Genomic DNA, 21,399 nt, shown 5'->3' with positions numbered 1-21,399 from the left:
CGCCAAGAGTTTTCAGAGCAAGATCATAATTTGCCTGATTTTCCTCTCCTGTCACAATAACCAGCAATGTTACAGACTAACACTGTTCCATCAGCCTAGGTCACAGGAGAAAGAAACCCTGGATGCAAACCACACTGTCCATGCAGTGTAAGTACGAAATATATCTCCACTGATACAACCCAGGAGGAGTTTGAGTTGATTTGGTGCTGCCATATAACCTAGTCTATCTTGACTGATACAGACAGAGACTAAGGCCAATAAACAGGCGCATTGGGATGAGTCTTGTTACTCTCATGCTATGATTCAAAATTATTTCATCTAAATATGATAGTTTTTGAAAAGACTGCTCCCTGTGTCTTGATGCTATGTCTTGAAATGGGGCTCTTGGGCATGATTTATAGAGTCTAGGCAGGCTTTTAAAGCTTGGAGAGCTGCCCTGCCTCTCCTGAGTGGTAGCTCACTAATACTTAGCTCAAAAAACCCTCTGAATCTTCTTCTTGCATTCCTTAAGGCAGAAGAATAAAGCACAGAAAATGTCAATTACTTCCACATTAAGCAAAAAGACATATGTAATCATATTTCCTAACTTTTTGTAAAATGTCTAAAGCTGATAACCATCCATGAAGAGTAATGTCTAAATTTTATCATAAAACATTCATTTTTCTTCATGTAAGTATATCATTTCCTAACACAATATTCTTTACACCTCTAATTTAAATGAAAGTCTGGGAAAATTATTTTTGTAAACACAAGCATAAAATATGAACATCATTTATTCTCAAGACATAAAGGGCCTTTCCATTTAGGGGCTATTTCATTTTTATTCCTATATTTTCCTTTGCATCTATAGCAACAGAAAAAAAAATGTCAATATAGAAAATATTTTTTCTTTTGTCAGTGTCATGGCCTCCCTTTATAAAAGGTACACAATACCTAGAGTCTGAGGACTATGCCAATCTGTGACTTCCATTCAGGTCAGTTTCTGGGATGCTTTATCCAGATGGGGTCTTTGAATTCCAACAGGCAGGTTGGCATCCAGCCAGTACAAGTCTTTTTAACTGCAGCAGTAGGCACTGTTGCCAGCTGTAGAATCAGGATGCTTGTGTAGAAGCTGTCAACTGTCACCTGATCCTAAGACCACTTCCCATCTTGCTTTTGTTAGCAGAAAAAGTAAAATTCTAGCCTGTTAAATATAATTAAAATTCAACAAATGACTACAGTGTTATAATGAAAATGTCTGCTTCATGACCAGTACTGGAAAAGAAGAAAGACTACTTGAGAGGTAGGGGCTGAATCCATGTTTGTGAAAACATCTCACTGTTTTGCTTTTTTTGTTTTTAATTTAATCTGTGTCAATGGGGCAATTAACTTAAAAATTCACAAAATTGGAAGCAACAATTATGGAGGAAATGGTGTGAATGTTACCAATCATTACAGTGTAAGATATAGAAAAACCCTATGCTTTTTTTGTTTAGATAAGCTAAATAGGTACTAAATAAAGCTAAATCATTCATTAGATGATGAATAAAATCTGAACAGAAATTTAATTTCTAGTCTTAGAATTTTGCATATAGTTTTGTGATTTCCGCATTTAAGATGTGTAGCTTTTTAGTTATAGATTCCTACAAAAAGTTGTTTATATATAATCACATCTATCTCTATATATTGATATATATTCAAATATTCAGCAATAATAGCTACCAATTCTTTAGGTTTTATTGAGTGTCAGACAGTGTACCAAGCCCTTTATAGTTCTGTGTTTGTGGAGAGATTCTGAAGCCTACATAAACTTTATCAAATAGTTTACTTAGAGTGTTCACCATATATGATATACTATGATAGCTGGTATATACTACAATAGCTGGCTGTTAAAATTATAGAGAAAATAAAAATTAGCCACATAGAAAAAGAACATGCTTCACAAATATTTCCTTTTGTTATTATGAAAGACCATTTCTATAGACACTTTATTGTCATAATTGAAAATTCTTTTTCAAATACTTACACTGGAGTTGAGATTTACATAAGGAAAATCTCCCAAGTAGACTAACATTTTGCTTACAGGTTAGCAAACTATCTACCTATGATTTGTATTATAATAATATTAACTAATTTCAGAATAACTGAATATAAAGTGAAGTAGTCAGTTAATTTTAACTCTTTTCAGAATTTTTAACAATGTGGAAAAGTAAAAATTTCTTAACTCTCTCTAAAATGGTATATTCTTGATGCACTGAAGCTTATTCATTTGTGTCAGGGTTGTTATCAATTCCATACAAAGTTGATGTTTGCAAAATAAAAAAGTGTGTTCTTATAAATGTAAAAGTTCTACTTAGGATGGCATATGGTGACCACATAATACCTTTTTAGGCAATTGCAGTGGGATAAGAAGTTTTGTCTTATTTGTAATTCTATCTCCACCATCCAACCCTGTTTTGGATGGTATTAATACCAGGAGCTGGTATACCTGCCAAGTATACAGATGAAGTAATGCCAGTAGATGCTACATCTGTCAAAATGGCAACCAATATTCATTTGGCTATCATCATTAACTCTGCCAACTTTCATCCTTGCCATTCTCATTGGAAAAGACTCTGATGCTGGGAGAGATTGAGGGCAGGAGGAGAAGGGGACGACCCAGGATGAGATGGCTGCATGGCATCACTGACTCGATGGACGTGAGTCTGAGTGAACTCCGGGAGATGGTGATGGACAGGGAGGCCTGGCCTGCTGCAATTCATGGGGTCGCAAAGAGTCGGACATGATTGAGTGACTGAACTGACTGATTCTTCAGATTATAGCAGCTTTCCTAGAAAATTTACTGCTCTATTTCTCTGCTCAGTAGGGTAAAGAACAACTGGGAAGTGGCATCAGAAGAACCACTTTAAGTCTGTAGCTAAAGAAGTGGTGCTACATGTGTGCTAAGTTGCTTCAGTTGTGTCCACCTTTTTGCAGTCCTATGGACTGGAGCCTGCCAAGCTCCGCTGTCCATGGGATTCTCCAGGCAAGAATACTGGAGTGGATTGTCATGCCCTCCTTCAGGGGATCTTCCTGACCCAGGGATAGAACTTTGTGTCTTATGTTTCCTGATTTGCTGTTGGATTCTTCATCACTAGAACCTCATTCTAGATTTTGGAGTTAATTGGTATTCAAATTCCTGTTCTCAACTTTTTAACACAATGTATGACTCTGTTTCTAGCTGTTTTAACTATTGGTACCTCAATCCCCTCATCTGTACAATGAGAAAACATCTTTAATTCACAGTGTTCTTGTGAGAGTTAAAAAAGCATATGTACATAAAATAACTGACAGGCAAAACCTGCAACTCTTTCACAGCAATCATGGAATCAGTTCTTTAGTATGCCCCACTTGTGACCTGAATTAGTATCAACCAAAGGTAGATATTTGATAGGACACATATTAAGGAAAAATTTGTAAATTCCTGTACAAAATAAGATAGGGATTTATGGGGTTTCTTGGTTCTGTCCCGTGGTTTCTTTCTGGAAAAGAAGTGTGATAGAAGAATGAAAATGTGGCAAAGAACTGGCAGGAGATCAGAGCATGGATTGCAAAATACATGAGGAAAATTAGTGATTTCTCCTTAAAGAAAATTGTCAAGTGTTCATTTTTAAGTTGTTCATTTGCTGTACATTTTTATTGTATAGGTAGGTATTCAATAAAGTTTAAGACTCAAATATCTTTTATGAGTATATATCCCTCTGTGTGTATATCTACATGCATATGTTTACAAAAAAGGAAAAGGATTTCATTCCATATCTGTGTTTAGGCAGTAAGGAACAGTGACAACATATGTGGGATGATGATATCCCACTAAACTGAATTATTGAGACAAAGGGAGACTTTGGACCTAGAAGCAACTGTGAAAAGAAAATATTCACAGAAATCTTACATGAGTATTGGAATATCCTTACTCTGTAGATAATGGGAAGATTTACATGACTTTGACACTAGAATCACAATAGCTATCTCTAAATGAGTAGTTGAAAATATGGTTATCATTGAATCACTTGAAGAGCTATTTCTAAATACATAATCCAGGCCTCAACTCAATTATTAGAGCTATATGCAAGTAGAATCTAGGGATATATGAAAAATATATAAATATGTCCTGATGATTTATGTACTCAGCAGAATTCAGTATTACCAGTGAAAAGATGCTTAAAATCTCTAATTAATAGATGCAAATCAAACAATGACATATAAGTTCACACCTGTCAGAAGAGCTATTTTCAAAAACAAATCAATCTACAAATAACAAATCTTGATAAGGATGTGAAGAAAGAGTACTCTGTTGTGAGAATGTGTCTGGGGAGGCCTTACAAATAGCTGTGAAAAGATGAGAAACGAAAAGCAAAGGAGAAAAAGAAAGATATAAGCATCTGAATGCAGAGTTCCAAAGTATAGCAAGAAGAGATAAGAAAGCCTTCCTCAGTGATCAATGCAAAGATATAGAGGAAAAGAACAGAATGGGAAAGACTAGAGATCTCTTCAAGAAAATTAGAGATACTAAGGGAACATTTCATGCAAAGATGGGCTTAATAAAGGACAGAAATGGTATGGACCTAACAGAAGCAAAAGATATTAAGAAGAGGTGGCAAGAATACACAGAAGAACTGTACAAAAAAGAGCTTCACAACCCAGATAATCACGATGGTGTGGTCACTCGCCTAGAGCCAGACATCCTGGAATGTGAAGTAAAGTGAGCCTTAAAAAGCATCACTATGAAAAAAGCTAGTGGAGGAGATAGAATTCCAGTTGAGCTATTTCAAATCCTGAAAGATGATGCTGTGAAAGTGCTGCACTCAATATGCCAGCAAATTTGGAAAACTCAGCAGTGGCCACAGGACTAGAAAAGGTCAGTTTTCATTCCAATCCCAAAGAAAGGCAATGCCAAAGAATGCTCAAACTACCGCACAATTCCACTCATCTCACATGCTAGTAAAAGTGAGTGAAGTCGCTCAGTCGTGTCCAGCTCTTTGCGACCCCATGGACTGTAGCTTACTGGGCTCCTCCATTCATGGGATTTTCCAGGCAAGAATACTGGAGTGGGTTGCCGTTTCCTTCTCCAGAGGATCTTCCTGACCCAGGGATTGAACCCAGGTCTCCCACATTGTAGGCAGACGCTTTTACTGTCTGAGACACCAGGGAAGTAAAGTAATGCTCAAAATTCTCCAAGCCAGGCTTCAGCAATTCATGAACTGAATTTCCAGATATTCAAGCTGGTTTTAGAAAAGGCAGAGGAACCAGAGATCAAATTGCCAACATCCACTGGATCATGGAAAAAGCAAGAGAGTTCCAGAAAAACATCTATTTCTGCTTTATTGACTATGCCAAAGCCTTTGACTACGTGGATCACAAGGGGCTTCCCTGGTGGCTCAGAAGTTAAAGCATCTGCCTCCAATGCGGGAGACCCGGGTTTGATCCCTGGGTCAGGAAGATCCCCTGGAGAAGGAAATGGCAATCCACTCCAGTATTCTTGCCCGGAGAATCCCATGGATGGAGAAGCCTAGTAGGTTACAGTCCACGGGGTCGCAAAGGGTCGGACACAACTGAGCGACTTCACCTTCACCTTCATGTGGATCACAATAAACTGGAAAATTCTGAAAGAGATGCGAATAACAGACCACCTGACTTGCCTATTGAGAAACCTGTATGCAGGTCAGGAAGCAACAGTTAGAATTGGACATGGAACAACAGACTGGTTCCAAATAGGAAAAGGAGTACATCAAGGCTGTATATTATCACTCTGCTTATTTAACTCATATGCAGAGTACATCAGGAGAGATGGTGGGCTGGAAGAAACACAAGCTGGAATCAAGATTGCCAGGAGAAATATCAATAACCTCAGATATGCAGATGACACCACCTTTATGGCAGAAAGTGAAGAGGAACTAAAAAGCCTCTTGATGAAAGTGAAAGAGGAGAGGGAAAAGCTGGCTTAAAGCTCAACATTCAGAAAACGAAGATCGTGGCATCCAGTCCCATCATTTCATGGGAAATAGATGGGGAAATAGTGGAAGCAGTGTCAGACTTTATTTTTTGGGGCTCCAAAATCACTGCAGATGGTGATTGCAGCCATGAAATTAAAAGATGCTTATTCCTTGGAAGGAAATTTATGACCAACCTAGATAGCATATTCCAAAGCAGAGACATTACTTTGCCAACAAAGGTCTGTCTAGTCAAGGCTATGGTTTTTTCAGTGGTCATGTATGGATGTGAGAGTTGGACTGTGAAGAAAGCTGAGTGCCAAAGAATTGATGCTTTTGAATTGTGGTGTTGTAGAGACTCTTGAGAGTCTCTTGGAGTGTAAGGAGATCCAACCAGTCCATCCTAAAGGAGATCAGTCCTGGGTGTTCATTGGAAGGACTGATGCTGAGGCTGAAACTCCAATGCTTTGGCCACTTCATGCGAAGAGTTGACTCATTGCAAAAGACTCTGATGCTGGGAAGGATAGGGGGCAGGAGGAGAAGGGGATGACAGAGGATGAGATGAATGGATGGCATCATCGACTTGATGACATGAGTTTTAGTGAACTCCAGGAGTTGGTGATGGACAGGGAGGCCTGGCGTGCTGCGATTCATGGGGTCACAAAGAGTCGGACACGACTGAGCGACTGAACTGAACTGAACTGAAACTGGCACAGCCACTATGGAAAACAGTATGGAAGTTTCTCAAAAAACTTAAAATATAACTACCATATGATATAGCAATCCCACTCCTAGGCATATATCCAGACAAAACTATAAATCAAAAAGATACATGAACCCCTATATTCATAGCAGAAATATTCACAATGGCCAAGATATGAAGGCAGCCTAAATGTTTTCCAACAGATAAATGGATAAAGGAGATTAGGTACATACATGCAATGGAATACTACTCAACAATCAAAAACCACAAAAGAATGACATTTGCAGCAAAATGGGTAGAACTGGATATTACATACTAAGTAAAAGAAGTCAGAAAGAAAAAGAAAAATACCATATGATATCTGATTTGTGGAATCCAAAGTATGACATAAATGTCATATATGTATATGTGGTATCCTTAGTTCCCTTACCAGGGATTGAACCCATTGCCCCTACCATGGAAGAGTCTTAAACACTGGACTGCAAGGGAAGTCACTTCAAGTCCATTCTTTAGAGACAGTAATATATTTGATAAATAAAATGTGTAAAAACTCAAGAAACTCAAGGTTATTTAAAAGTTAATTCCTTTAGAAAATGTATATATATAGATATAATAAAGATTAATTATAATCATGTGATTTATAATTATATAATTTAGAAAGATTAACATATATATATTAAGATATCTAAAAGTTTTTCCTTTTAGAAAGATTAATAAATTTGATAAATTTAGCCAGACTCACCAAGCAAATTAAAATCATAAATTACCAATATCAGGAATAAAAGCAAGGTAACAAATCCTACATATACTTTAAACAAAAACAAGAGGTTAAAATGAAAAAAATTATGCCACATATATTTCACACTGTAGAGAAAATGGAAATATTATTTGAAAAATAGGATCAGTAAAACAAGCACATGAAGAAACAGACCATCTAAATAGTCTTAACTCTGTAAAACAAATTGTATCTTTAATTTATACCACACAATGATTTCTCTCTCCATGACTGTATTACTTCATTGCTGACTTTTTCCAAATATTTAAAGAAGTATTATAATCAATTTTAAATATATAATATATATATGTAAAATAAAAATTTTCTAAAACATTTTATGAAGTCATCATAATCTAGTACCTAAACCTGACATGAGCAGTGCAAGAAAGGAAAATTAAAGATATTTCTGTAAGGAATATCAGTTCAGTTGCTCAGTCATATCCATGGACTGCAGCACACCAGGCCTCCCTGTCCATCACCAACTCCTGGAACTTGCTCAAACTTACGTCCATTGAGTCAGTAATGCCATCCAACCATCTCATCCTCTATTGTCCTCTTCCTCTCCCCGCTTCAATCTTTCCCAGCATCAGGGTCTTTTCAAATGAGTCAGCTCTTCGCATCAGGTGGCCAAAGTATTGGAGTTTCAGCTTCAGCATCAGTCCTTCCAATGAATATTTAGGGCTGATTTCCTTTAGGATTGGCTAGTTTGATCTTCATGCAGTCCAAGGGACTTTCAAGAGTCTTCTCCAGCACCACAGTTCAAAAGAATCAATTCTTTGGCTCTCAGCTTTCTTTATGATCCGACTCTCACATCCTTACATGACTCCTGGAAAAAACATAGCTTTGACTAGATGGACCTTTGTTGGCAAAGTAATATCTCTGATTTTTAATATGCTGTCTAGGGTTGTCACAGCTTTTCTTCCAAGGAGTAAGCATCTCTTAATTTCATGGCCGCAATATACCATCTGCAGTGATTTTGGAGCCCAAGGAAAAAAAATCTGTTAGTTTCCATTGTTTCCCAGTCTATTTGCCATGAAGTGATGGGACCAGATGCCATGATTTTAGTTTTCTGAATGTGGAGTTTTAAGCCAAATTTTTCACTCTCCTGTTTCACTTTCATCAAGAGGCTCTTTAGGAATATAAAAGATCCTAAATTATATATTAGCAAATTGAATCTAGTGATGTACAAAAAAGATGATATATATCATGTCATAGTGAGATTTATCTTAGGAAAGGAGATGTATAACATTTGGAAATCAATCATAATTCAATATATTAATAGAAAAAAGGAAAAATGTCATATTTTCTGTGGAGCAGCAAAAGCATTCAAGATAATTAAATTTTGATTAGAAATATGACAGTAACAAACTCCTCTTAGCAACCTTAGAATAGTGAGGTACTTACTTGATTTAACAAAGATACCTAAAATAGAGAAACATTTTTTACAAAGGAACTAGAACTGTGCTTAATGGTGACATATTGAAAGCTTCCCCCATTGGAGTCTGGAAGAAGAAAAGATTATTAACTATTCTTTTTCCAGTCAATATTATCCTGGAAGCAAGTAAAACAAATGTTAAAAATTTGGAAGGAAGAAGGAAAACTGTACTCAAGGAGGTTATGATTCTCTTAGGCAGAAAATTTTAAAGCAACTTTATACATGTAGTTAGAATTAACAAGTAAGGATAGTAAGGCTTTTTGATATAAGATAATCAATATAACTTTTGTATGTCAGAAACAATAAATTTGAAATAAAATTCAGTAAACATTTTCTATAGTACAAGTTACATCAAATTTCTCAGAAAAAAATCTAATGGAAGATGTGCAAGTTCTCTATCAATAAAATCACTGAGTATTGAAATTAAAAACTGAAGACCTAGATAAATGAAAATATTTGATATGTTAATGGCTATAGCACTTTAAGATGTCAGTTTTCTCCAAATTGATCTATATATTCAATGAAATACAGGTAGACTATTCCATCAGGATTTACTCGTGAATATTGAGAAGGTGATTTACATTTATATAAAATTTAAAACACCAGAGAGGCACCAAGATAAACTTAAAAAAGTGACTTGAAGACTTATACTATAAAGTGTCAAGACTTAATAATTCTCCACTAAATAATATGGTATAGTTATTGACTTATTAATAGACACACAGAATACTGGCATGGTCTAAAGTATGATTCTATGGATGCTTGGGGCTGGTACACGGGGATGATCCAAAGAGACGATATGGGGTGGGAGGTGGGAGGGGGGGTTCAGGATTGGGAACTTATGTACACCCGTGGCAGATTCATGTCAATGTATGGCAAAACCAATACAGTATTGTAAAGTAAAATAAAGTAAAAATTAAAATTAAAAAAATAAAATAAAATAAAATTTTTTTTTAAAAAAGAGTGACTTTACTTAGGATAATAAGAGATGCCTAGATTCGGTCAAATATGTTCATAACAACAAGTATTTCTGGGTCAACTGAATACTTCATTTATAAAAGCATCTTGACTGTTATCTTACTTAAGGTGCAAATGAACACTTGGTGAATTTTGAATCTACGTGTGTATGATAAGACAATAAAGATTCAATCTAAGTGTTAACACTTACAAAGATTGTAATCTTGAGTTATGCAAATGCGTTTCACACTAGTATATGACAACAATAGTGAAATCAAAGAAATTGTAGACATTATTAGATTTGCAATTTGAGCTATCAAACACGTTATTAGAGTATAAAAGGAAACAGAGCAACGGAAATTATTTGTATCACATATGTTTATAAAGAGCTTGTCTCCAAAATGTATTTGAAAATATTTTCCTATAAAGCAGTAAGATAAAAGCAAATGTTTAATTTTAAAAAATGGACCAACATCTCTAATAAGGAATTCATCATAAGAATAACATATGAAAGCCACATTAGTCAGCAAGGAAATATAAATTAAAAGCATATATAATATCACTTAATATCAAAATGGCTATTTTTTTTTTTACAAAACATGGAAACTTACAGTGTTAAATATTCATGAGAATGTGAAACAATTGAAATGTTTAGGTTTTTCTCGTGAGAATATAAACTGGCACGACTTTGAAGAGCTCTTTGTTACTATCATTAAGCTGAGCATGAACATGTCTCATGGTCAACAATTTCACCCTTTAAGTATATTCTCAACAGAAAGGCATTCATGTTTACCAAAAGGTATGTATTAAAGTGCTTGTAGCAGTACTATTCAAAAGTGCCAAAAACTGGGGGAAAAGTTAAAATCCACTGAGTTTAACAGATAAATTCGTCGTGGTATAATCAATTAACAAAATAATAGTAAACAGTACAATTAATAAACCACAACTGCACACAAAACAGATGAATCTCATAAAATTATTTTTTGGTGAAATAAACCAGATACAAAGTAGAACATATTGTATAACTCAATTTATAAAAGTATCAAGTTAGGCAAAACAATCTCAGATGAAAAAAGGACTGAGAAAAGATAAATTGTGTTAATCCCTATTTTAAGGAAATGTAAGAGAAAACAATATGTAAGAGGCATGCTTCTTTATATCGATAATTTCCATGCATTTCTATTTCCTTCTTAACTACTCCTTAAGCGATAAAAGGTTATCAATCTGACTGAAGTATTGTAAGGATGTTCTTTAAGCCATATATTGCTAGTGAATTTGGTGATAGAGAATTAAAATTTCCTTTATTATAGATGGCTTCTCTTACAGTTCCTGTTACATGTGTTAAGGAGAACTACACAGGGTCTGACAGTTTAATTCACAACTGGTCAAGTACCACCCTCGCTTCTTTATCAACTCTTGCATACAGTGGTAGACAAATAATGAAGACCATATTTAATAGCAGTGCCAAGTGAAACAGGATTTTGCTCAATAGACTATATCCTCAGAGAGATATTAACTGTCTAACCTTACAATTTGCAGTATATCCTTGTGATGAGCAGTTGAATTACAGATAATTTGGAGCTAGAGTCAACAAAATTTCTACCAAATAATAATATGGAATATGAGAGGAAGCATAATCAAAGATGCTAACAAAGTTGTTGAAATAAAACACTGGAAGGCTGATATTGTCAACAACTGTGATGGAGAAGAAAATAAGTAGTTTGGAGAAAAAAAATAGGTGTTCCTTTTCCACATATTAGGATTGGGATTTTAATTATCTAGCTAAGTGGAGAGGATAAGATATATGAGTCTGGGGTTCAGAAAAGAGGACTGAAACCTGGGGAATTTCACCATCAACAAGATAAGAAGAACATGAAAATTCAGGAAGGAAACTGAAAAAACTGAATAGTAAAAATATGGAAGAAAAAATAAGATATGGTATCCTCAAAATAACATGAAGAAAGATTATCAAGGATCCAAGAATCAATAATTGTGTCTAAAGCATTCTGGAAACAATAAGATTAGGACAGATCATTTGTCCTGAGAGCAAAATGGAGGCTATAGATCATCTTTCGAAGGTAAGTTTCAATGGCCTGGCAAATGCAAATACCTGATTCAGTCAGTTCAGTTCAGTCACTCAATCATGTCCGACTCTTTGTGACACTATGAATTCAGCACGCCAGGCCTCCCTGTCTATTATCAACTCCCGGAGTTCACTCAAACTCACGTGCATTGAGTCTGTGATGCCATCCAGCCATCTCACCCTCTGTCGTCCCCTTCTCCTCCTGCCCCCAAACCCTCCCAGCAGCAGAGTCTTTTCCAATGAGTCAACTCTTCACATAAGGTGGTCAAAGTACTGGAGTTTCAGCTTTAGCATCATTCCTTCCAAAGAACACCCAGGACTGATCTCATTTAGGATGGATGGCTTGGATCTCCTTGTAGTCCAAGGGACTCTCAAGAGTCTTCTCCAACACCACAGTTCAAAAGCATCAATTATTTGGTGCTCAGCTTTCTTCACAGTTTAACTCTCACATCCATACATGACTACTGGAAAAACAATAGCCTTGACTAGATGGACCTTTGTTGGCAAAGTAATGTCTCTGCTTTGGAATATGCTATCTAGGTAGGTCATAACTTTCCTTTCAAGGAGTAAGCATCTTTTAATTTCATGGCTGCAATCACCATCTGCAGTGATTTTGGAGGCTCTCAAAATAAAGTCTGACACTGTTTCCACTGTTTCCCCATCTATTTCTCATGAAGTGATGGGACCAGATGCCATGATCTTCATTTTCTGAATGTTGAGCTTTAAGCCAACATTTTCAACTCTCCTATTTTACTTTCACCAAGAGGCTTTTTAGTTCCTCTTCACTTTGTGCCATAAGGATGGTGCCATCTGCATATCTGAGGTTATTGATATTTCTCCTGGCAATCTTGATTCCAGCTTGTGCTTCTTCCAGCCCAGGATTTCTCATGATGTACTCTGCATAGGAGTTAAATAAGCAGGGTGACAATATACAGCCTTGACGTACTCCTTTTCCTATTTGGAACCAGTCTGTAGTTCTATGTCCAGTTCGAACTGTTGCTTCCTGACCTGCATATAGGTTTCTCAAGAGGCAAGTCAGGTGGTCTGTTATTCCCATCTCTTTCAGAATTTTCCACATTTTATTGTGATACACACAGTCAAAGTCTTTGGCATAGTCAATAAAGCAGATATACATGTTTTTCTGGAACTCTCTTGCTTTTCCACGATCCAGTGGATGTTGGCAATTTGATCTCTGGTTCCTCTGCCTTTTCTAAAATCAGCTGGAACATCTGGGAGTTCATGGTTCACGTATTGCTGAAGCCTGGCTTAGAGAATTTTGAGCATTACTTTATTAGCTTGTGAGATGAGTGCAATTGTGTGGTAGTTTGAGCATTCTTTGGCATTGCCTTTCTTTGGGATTAGAATGAAAACTGACCTTTTCCAGTCCTGTGGCCACTGCTGAGTTTTCCAAATTTGCTGGCATATTGAGTGCAGCACATTCACAGCATCATCTTTCAGGATTTGAAACAGCTCAACTAGAATTCCATCACCTCCAATAGCTTTGTTCATAGTGATGCTTTCTAAGGCCCACGTGACTTCACATTCCAGGATGTCTATTAGAATGTGGTCCACTGGTGAAGGGAATGGCAGACCACTTCAGTATTCTTGCCTTAAGAACCCCATGAACAGAGTGAAAAGGCAAAATGATAGGATACTGAAAGAGGAACTCCCCAGGTCGATAGGTGTCCAATATGCTACTGGAGATACGTGGAGAAATAACTCCAGAAAGAATGAAGGGATGGAGCCAAAGCAAAAACAATACCCAGCTGTGGATGTGACTGGTGATAGAAGCAAGGTCCAATGCTGTAAAGAACAATATTGCATAGGAACCTGGAATGTCAGGTCCATGAATCAAGGCAAATTGGAAGTGATCAAACAGGAGATGGCAAGAGTGAACGTCGACATTCTAGGCATCAGCGAACTAAAATGAACTGGAATGAGTGGATTTAACTCAGATGACCATTGTATCTACTACTGCGGGCAGGAATCCCTTAGCAGAAACGGAGTAGCCATCATGGTCAACAGAAGAGTCTGAAATGCAGTACTTGGATGCAATCTCAAAAACGACACAATGATCTCTGTTTGTTTCCAAGGCAAACCGTTCAATATCACAGTGACCCAAGTCTATGCCCCGATCAGTAATGCTGAAGAAGCTGAAGTTGAATGGTTCTATGAAGACCTACAAGACCTTTTAGAACTAACACCCAAAAAGATGTCCTTTTCATTATAGGGAACTGGAATGCAAAAGTAGGATGTCAAGAAACACCTGGAGTAACAGGCAAATTTGGCCTTGGAATGTGGAATGAAGCAGGGCAAAGGCTAATAGAGTTTTGCCAAGAGAATGCACTGGTCATAGCAAACACTTTTTCCAACAACACAAGAGAAGATTCTACACATGGACATCACCAGATGGCCAACACTGAAATCAGATTGATTATATTCTCTGCAGCAAAATATGGAGAAGCTCTATACAGTCAACAAAAACAAGACCAGGAGCGACTGTGGCTCAGATCATGAACTCCTTATTGCCAAATTCAGACTTAAATTGAAGAAAGTAGGGAAAACCACTAGACCATTCAGGTATGACCTAAACCAAATCCCTTATGATTATACAGTGGAAGTGAGAAATAGATTTAAGGGCCTAGATCTGATAGATAGAGTGCCTGATGAACTATGGAATGAGGTTCGTGACATTGTACAGGAGACAGGGATCAAGACCATCCCCATGGAAAAGAAATGCATAAAAGTAAAATGGCTGTCTGGGGAGGCCTTACAAATAGCTGTGAAACGAAGAGAAGTGAAAAGCAAAGGAGAAAAGGAAAGATATAAGCATCTGAATGCAGAGTTCCAAAGAATAGCAAGAAGAGACAAGAAAGATTTTTTCAATGCAAAGAAATAGAGGGAAAAAATACAACGGGAAAGACTAGAGATCTCTTCAAGAAAATTAGAGATACCAAGGGAACATTTCGTGCAAAGGTGAGCACAATAAAGGACAGAAATGGTAGGGACCTAAAAGAAGCAGAAGATATTAAGAAGAGATGGCAGGAATACACAGAAGAACTGTACAAAAAGAGCTTCACAACCCAGATAATCACGATGGTGTGATGACTCACCTAGAGCCAGACATCTTGGAATGAGAAGTCAAGTGGGCCTTAGAAAGCATCACTATGGAACACCTGATTAGAGTGGAGTTTAAGAGAAAATAAGAAATTGGAGGTTTGAACAACAGTCTCAGCAACTTTTTTGGAGAAGGTTGATGCAAAGGGAAAAAGGACAGGAGAAATCAAGGCAGAGAAGTTTGTTGTTATTGTTCTTTAATGTATTTCAGATAGGGTGAATAATAGTATATCCATAAAGTAATGGGATGATTAGTAGACAATGAAAATTTGATGAATTTGGAAAAAAGGAAGAAAAAAACACCAAAGCATAGGGTTTCCATGGTACCTCAGCTGGTAAAGAATCAGTCTACGAAGCAGAAGTCCCCGGTTTGATTCCTGGGTCAGGAAAATCAACAGGAGAAGGGATAGGCTACCCACTCCAGTATTCTTGGGCTTCCCTGTTTGCTCAGACAATAAAGAATCCACTGGCAATGCAGGAGACCCCGGTTCAAACCCTGGGTTAGGAAGATCCCCTGGAGAAGGGAACAACTACCCATTCCACTATTCCTGCCTGGAGAATTCCATGGACTCTTTAGTCCATGGGATCAAAATGAGCCAGATATGACTGAGTGATTTTTTTATCTTTGAGTAGATAAAAAGATAATGGATTAAAAGTGAGACTATTTTTAGATAAGAGATAGAATAAATTCATTTATGGAAACAGACATATCTAGGTATAGATTCTTGCAGCCAGGAGATAAGGTGGCAGAGTCTGTAAAAGTTCTTTTTTGATTATTAATCCTAAGTAGGAAGCAAAATCAGCAGCTGAGAATAAGGGGATAATGAGGTGTCAGATTTGAGGGCAAACAGGTGTGAAACAGTTGTTTTTGTGGAAAGCATATGAGAACATTAGTACATCAGTACATTAGGAATGCATAGCATGATTGCCAGCTACCACAGAGGCACCTTTGAGGCTTGTGTTCATGGATTTAATTGAAGAGCAATTCATGTAGCTATGTTCTTTCTCTAACTCCATTTGACTGGATGAATGCAGAAACCCAGTAGAAGGAGTTGGGTTGTGTCCTGTTCAGGTAAGTGGCAATCAGTAAAAGATGTATAAAGAGTGTTTGATTGATTTGAAAATTTAAGCAAGGGGGAAGAAAAGGAAAGAGGAAAATCACTGCAGATGGTGACTGCAGCCATGAAATCAAAAGATGCTTACTCCTTGGAAGGAAAGTTATGACCAACCTAGATCGCATATTTAAAAGCAGAGACATTACTTTGCCAACAAATCTGTCTAGTCAAGGCTATGGTTTTTCCGGTAGTCATGTATGGATGTGAGAGTTGGACAATAAAGAAAGCTGAGTGCTGAAGAATTGATGCTTTTGAACTGTGGTGTTGGAGAAAACTCTCGAGAGTCCCTTGGACTGCAAGAAGATCCAACCAGTTCATCTTAAAGGAGATCAGTCCTGGGTGTTCATTGGAAGGACTGATGTTGAAGCTGAAACTCCAATACTTTGCCCACCTCATGCGAAGAGTTGACTCATTGGAAACGACTCTAATGCTGGGAAGGATTGGGGGCAGGAGAAGCGGACAACAGAGGATGAGATGGCTGGATGGCATCACTGACTTGATGGACGTGAGTCTGAGTGAACTCCGGGAGTTGCTGATGGACAGGAAGGCCTGGCGTGCTGCGATTCATGGGGTCACAAGGAGTCGGACACGACTGAGTGACTGAACTGAAAGGGTGATAGAATCAAGGCATTGGATATTCTCGTAGATTGAATGATTGCTGGGACAGAGAAAGTGAGTTCTGCATAGGAGGTGGTGATCTGAGAGAGGGATGCAGGGATTCGTGATTATGGAGGGACTGAATTCACTGTAAAAAAAAAAAAAAACAAAAAACAAAAAAACCAAGACTAGGGTAAAGACATGGCTGAAGTGAGATGGAAGGCAGAGTCACATAAGCAAGCAGTCTATATGTGAAAATCAGCAGGAATTGCAAGGAAAATCATGTTTAAAAGAGTGTGATTGAAATAGGACCAGGCTGGTAGGTAGATGACAATAATAAAGAAGTAGAATTATTGGTAAAATCTTTTGACAGTAAATTCAGTGTATCTGTGTGCAAGGATTGTGCTCTAGTGTCAAGACCTGAAATTCAGTGCCCCTGGATTCCTTAGTCACACTATGGATAATCTGATAAGTCCGACAGTGGGTCTGGCTTGACAATCCTTTGATGATTTGATTGGCCATTTTTATTTCCCATGCAGGACACAGAAGTAACTAATTAGTGTCCCAATGCTATCATGTACCTTATAAAAGATTACAAAGTTTTAAAAAGTCCTAGACTACACTGTAATAATTATTACATTCATCTTCTGGTTCAACCCCATTTTGGCTAACATTCAGTTCAGTTCAGTTGCTCAGTCGTGACCAACTCTTTGCGACCCCATGAATCGCAGCACACCAGGCCTCCCTGTTCATCACCAATTCCTGGAATTCGCTCAAATTCACATCCATCGAGTCGGTGATGCCAACCAGCCATCTCATTCTCCATTGTCCCTTTCTCCTCCTGCCCCCAATCCCTCCCAGCATCAGAGTCTTTTCCAATGAGTCTCACTTCTCATGAGGTGGCCAAAATACTGGAGTTTCAGCTTTAGCATCATTCCTTCCAAACAAATCCCAGGGCTGATCTCCTTCAGAATGGACTGGCTGGATCTCAGAGTCTCAAGGGACTCTCAAGAGTCTTCTCCAACACCACAGTTCAAAAGAATCAATTATTTGGCGCTCAGCTTTCTTCACATTCCAACTCTCACATCCATATATGACCACAAGAAAAACCATAGCCTTGACTAGACAGACCTTTGTTGGCAAAGCAATGACTCTGCTTTGGAATACGCTGTCAATGTTGGTCATAACTTTTCTTCCAAGGAGTAGCGTCTTTTAATTTCATGGCTGCAATCACCATCTGCAGTGATTTTGGAGTCCCCCAAAAATAAAGCCTGACACTGTTTCATTGTTTCCCCATCTATTTCCCATGAAGTGATGGGACAGGATGCCATGATCTTCGTTTTCTGAATGTTGAGCTTTTTTTTTTTTTTTTACATTTTTTTTAAAATTTTTACTGTCTTTTACTTTACAATACTGTATTGGTTTTGCCATATGTTGACATGAATCCACCACTGGTGTACATGAGTTCCCAATCCTGAACCCCCCTCCCACCTCCCACCCCATATCATCTCTCTGGATCATCCCCGTGCACCAGCCTCAAGCTTCCTGTATCCTATATCGAACATAGACTGGTGATTCATTTCTTACATGATAGTATACATGTTTCAATGCCATTCTCCCTAATCATTCCACTCTCTCCCTCTCCCTCAGAGTCCAAAAGTCCGTTCTACACATCTGTGTCTCTTTTAAGGTCTTGCATACAGGGTTATCCTTACCATCTTTCTAAATTCCATATATATGTCTTAGTATACTGTATTGGTGTTTTTCTTTCTGGCTTACTTCACTCTGTATAATTGGCTCCAGTTTCATCCACCTCATTGGAACTGATTCAAATGTATTCTTTTTAATGGCTGAGTAATACTCCATTGTGTATATGTACCACAGCTTTCTTATCCATTCATCTGCTGATGGACATCTAGGTTGCTTCCATGTCCTGGCTATTATAAACAGCGCTGCGATGAACATTGGGGTACATGTGTCTCTTTCAATTCTGGTTTCCTCGGTGTGTATACCCAGAAGTGGGATTGCTGGGTCATAAGGCAGTTCTATTTGTAGTTTTTTAAGGAGTCTCCACACTGTTTTCCATAGTGGCTGTACTAGTTTGCATTCCCACCAACAGTGTAGGAGGGTTCCCTTTTATTCACACATTCTCCAGCATTTATTGCTTGCAGACTTTTGGATCGCAGCCATTCTGAATGGTGTGAAATGGTACCTCATTGTGGTCTTGATTTGCATTTCTCTGATAATAAGTGATGTTGAGCATCTCATGTGTTCGTTAGCCATCCATATGTCTTCTACGGAGAAATGTCTATTTAGTTCTTTGGCTCATTTTTTGATTGGGTCATTTATTTTTCTGGAATTGAGCTGCAGAAGTTCCTTGTATATTTTTGAGATTAGTTGTTTGTCAGTTGCTTCATTTGCTATTATTTTCTCCCATTCTGAAGGCTGTCTTTTCACCTTGCTTATAGTTTCCTTTGTTGTGCATAAGATTTTAATTGTAATTAGATCCCATTTGTTTATTTTTGCTTTTAGTTTTGAGCTTTAAGCCAACTTTTTCATTCTCCACTTTCACTTTCATCAAGAGGCTTTTTAGTTCCACTTCACTTTCTGCCTTAAGGGTGGTGTCATCTGCATACCTGAGGTTATTGATATTTCTCCTGGCAATCATGATTCCAGCTTGTGCTTCTTCCAGCCCGGTGTTTCTCATGATGTACTCTGCATATAAATTACATAAGCAAGGTGACAATATACAGCCTTGATGTACTCCTTCTCCTATTTGCAACCAGTCTGTTGTTCCATGTCCAGTTCGAACTGTTGCTTCCTGACCTGCATATAGATTTCTCAAGAGGCAAGTCAGGTGGTCTCGTATTCCCATCTCTTTCCGAATTTTCCAGTTTATTGTGATCCACACAGTCAAAGGCTTTGGCATAGTCAATAAAGCAGAAATAGATGTTTTTCTGGAACTCTCTTGCTTTTTCCATGATCCAGTGGATGTTGGCAATTTGATCTCTGGTTCCTCTGCCTTTTCTAAAACGAGCTTGAACATCTGGGAATTCACGGTTCACTTATTCCTGAATCCTGGCTTGGAGAATTTTATGCATTACTTTACCAGCGTGTGAGATGAATGTATTATGCTGTAGTTTGAGCATTCTTGGCATTGCCTTTCTTTGGGATTGGAATGAAAACTGATCTTTTCCCATTCTGTGGCAACTGCTGAGTTTTCCAACTTTGCTGGCATATTGAATGCAGCACTTTCACAGCATCATCTTTCAGATTTGGGGAGCTCATGATTGGCAGTGGGGTTCCTATTCAGAGAATCGAATATTCTAAGTTTTGTTGCTTATATTTTGGTTTTATACAGAATTCCTGCTAAAATATAGGAAATATAAAGGAAAAAAGAACTTCTTGATGAGGACAAATCTAGGCTACACTTAACAATTGCACTCATCTCACAAGCTAGTAAAGTAATGCTCAAAATTCTCCAAGCCAGGCTTCAGCAATACATGAACCGTGAATTTCCTGATGTTCAAACTGGTTTTAGAAAAGGCAGAGGCACCAGAGATCAAATTGCCAACATCCGCTGGATCATGGAAACAGCAAGAGAGTTCCAGAAAAACATCTATTTCTGCTTTATTGACTATGCCAAAGCCTTTGACTGTGTGGATCACAATAAACTGTGGAAAATTCTGGAAGAGACGGGAATACCAGACCACCTGACCTGCTTCTTGAGAAATCTGTATGCAGGTCAGGAAGCAACAGTTTGAACTAAACATGGAATAACAGATTGGTTCCAAATAGGAAAAGAAGCACGTCAAGGCTGTATATTGTCACCCTGCTTATTTAACTTCTATGCAGAGTACATCATGAGAAATGGTGGGCTGGAAGAAGCACAAGCTGGAATCAAGATTGCCGGGAGAAATATCAATAACTTCAGATATGCAGATGACACCACCCTTATGGCAGAAAGTGAAGAGGAACTAAAAAGCCTCTTGATGAAAGTGAAAGACGAGAGTGAAAAGTTGGCTTAAAGCTCAACATTCAGAGAAGTAAGATCATGGTATCTGGTCCCATCACTTCATGGGATATAGATGGGGAAACAGTGAAACAGTGTCAGACTTTACTTTGGGGGGCTTCAAAATCACTGCAGATGGTGACTGCAGCCATGAAATTAAAAGATGCTTACTCCTTGGAAGAAAAGTTATGACCAACCTAGATAGCATATTCAAAAGCAGAGACATTTCTTTGCCAACTAAGGTCCGTCTAGTTAAGGCTATGGGTTTTTCTGTGGTCATATATGAATGTGAGACTTGGACTATGAATAAGGCAGAGCACCAAAGAATTGATGCTTTTGAACTGTGGTGTTGGAGAAGACTCTTGAGAGTCCCTTGGACTGCAAGGAGATCCAACCAGACCATTCTGAAGGAGATCAACCCTGGGATTTCATTGGAAGGAATGATGCTAAAGCTGAAGCTCCAGTAATTTGGCCACCTCATGCGAAGAGTTGACTCATTGGAAAAGACTCTGATGCTGGGAGTGATTGGGGGCAGTAGGAGAAGGGGATGACAGAGGATGAGATGGCTTGATGGCATCACTGACTCGATGGACGTGAATCTGAGTGAACTCCGGGAGTTGGTGATGGACAGGGAGGCCTGGTGTGCGGCGATTCATG

This window comes from Ovis aries, chromosome 18 (assembly GCF_016772045.2).
Source record: "Ovis aries strain OAR_USU_Benz2616 breed Rambouillet chromosome 18, ARS-UI_Ramb_v3.0, whole genome shotgun sequence".
Taxonomy (NCBI): domain Eukaryota; kingdom Metazoa; phylum Chordata; class Mammalia; order Artiodactyla; family Bovidae; genus Ovis; species Ovis aries.
This window is presented reverse-complemented; position numbering follows the sequence as displayed.